Source organism: Ranitomeya variabilis, chromosome 3, assembly GCF_051348905.1.
Source record: "Ranitomeya variabilis isolate aRanVar5 chromosome 3, aRanVar5.hap1, whole genome shotgun sequence".
NCBI classification, from domain to species: Eukaryota; Metazoa; Chordata; class Amphibia; order Anura; family Dendrobatidae; genus Ranitomeya; species Ranitomeya variabilis.
In genome coordinates, this window is record NC_135234.1 from 672,294,809 (window position 1) to 672,296,789 (window position 1,981).

Below are 1,981 nucleotides of genomic sequence, written 5' to 3' on the forward strand. Positions count from 1 at the left end.
CCTGTGATTAACTGCAGCGGTCAGGTGACTGTGAGGCTATGTGCACACGTATTTTTGAGGGCTGCGGATTTCTCCGCAGAGGATTTCAGAAATCCGCAGGGAAAAAGGCACTGCGTTTTACCGCGGCTTTACTGTGTGTTGTTTTTTTTTGCGTATTTTGTGCGGATTTCACCTGCGGTTTTACACCTGCAGATTCCCATTATGGAGCAAGTGTAAACCGCTGCAGAAACCGCACAAAGAATTGACACGCTGCGGAATGTAAACCGCAGCGTTTCCGCACGATTTTTCCGCAGCATGTGCACTGCGGATTCCGTTTTCCATAGGTTTACATTGTACTGTAAACGCATGGGAAACCGCTGCGGACCCACAGCGGCGGATCCGCAATGTGTGCACATAGCCTTAGACGCTTCTCTGAAGGGGGGCCTGTGCCAGTCACCTGACAGTTGTGGGCTTTAATTTTCTCTTATTTTGCCAAATTTTCAAAAGAGTAAGGGATGGTCTTAAAAAATAAAATTGAAAACCCCCTATTACATTATTTAGTGATTCTCATTCGTGTCGGTGTTCCCCTCTGGTACCAAAAGTGATGTCGACCTGTGCATTATGTACATGACCGCTGCAGCCAATCACTGACCTCAGTCATTTGCTGTACATAATAGTACGACCACTGCAGCCTGTGATTAGTGGGGGTCAAATGGTGAAGGCCCCTGCAATCATTATTATTTATCGTACATCTGGATACAGATCTACAGTACGTAGCAATTAAAGGGGTGTTCAGGGCTGTAGATATATTTCTGCACTCTATGTGACTTCAAACTACTGAATGCATGTAAAGAGTAAATGTAATGTAAATTGAATGTAAGTAAAGAGTAAACCAGATTTATTTATACTGATTTTACTATGGGGGGGGGGGCGCTATTTTGCAGTTCGCCTCAGGCAGCATAGAGGCTAGGTTCACCCCTGGCCCCACCCACCCTCCTCAGTCTTGGCTGCTGCGGGGGGAGGGGGTCTCGGGCGCAGGGCCGCCATCAGGGCATTACAGCCCTGACTACTGTTTGGGGCAGAAATGGGTGCTGTACCTTTAAGCAGCAGGCCCAAGTGTATCACGGTCCTGACGCGGGTCATGTGACACGCTGCGCGCTCTTATGTAGGAGCACTGGAGCAGACTGGAGGTGTGAGAGCCCTCAGGAATACTCCGCAGGTGACGGCACAGACAGTAAGGAGTTAACTGCTGTCAGCCCGAGGATTTCCTGTCTCCTCGGTAACAAGGAACCTTTCTGTGTCATCTGCGGGGGAAGTGTTTCAGTGCTGCACTTCTTGTGCTCTGCCAGTACTGTCCCCCATGTGGTGAGAAGGTGACTGGGGGGTTTGTACAGGGAGCATCAGGGGGGTCTGGGGATATTGGGGGTCTCACCTCTGTGCTTGTCTGCCCCCTCAGATGTTGCCTGTCAGAGGGGGGACCCTGCTAAGGTCCACGGCTGCTGTCTGCAGGTAAGAGCCCTTCCGTCCTGTCTCAGCTGCTGTGGCACTATAAGTCTCAGCATGCACATACAAGGGAGACACAGATTGTGGTGATTTACACGTTTCAAGCTGGAAGACATTTTGCTTTTTTGTAGAGAAGCAGGACGGACATGTTTGTGGGAGACGATACTGAAGTCGGCGGTGAGCAGGGAGAGGAGGCGGGCAGTGTGTGAGGACTCAGGAAGCTGCAGAGAGGAGTGAGGTGAGAAGAGACGGGAGTCTGCTGATGTGAGTGAGGAGAGGGGAGGCTGGTAAGGGGAGGAGATGAGAGGCTGGTAAGGAGAGATGAGGCTGCTGAGGAGATGAGAGGCTGAAAAAGAGAGGAGATGAGAGGCTGGAGAGGAGAGGCTGGAAAGGAGAGGATATGAGAGGCTGGAGAGGAGATGAGAGGCTGGAAAGGAGAGGAGATGAGAGGCTGGAGAGGAGAGGCTGGAAAGGAGAGGAGATGAGAGGCTGGAAAGGA

The 1,981-nt window shown here is 51.1% G+C and overlaps 1 long non-coding RNA gene across 1 annotated transcript; it reads left to right on the forward strand.

Annotated features, from left to right (window-relative positions):
• Nucleotides 1-1,215: 1,215 nt before the first annotated feature.
• Nucleotides 1,216-1,721, forward strand: LOC143816939 (uncharacterized). The gene is made up of 3 exons (XR_013224025.1): nucleotides 1,216-1,352; nucleotides 1,436-1,488; nucleotides 1,614-1,721. It is a non-coding gene; the product is annotated as an uncharacterized LOC143816939 (long non-coding RNA).
• Nucleotides 1,722-1,981: the final 260 nt, after the last annotated feature.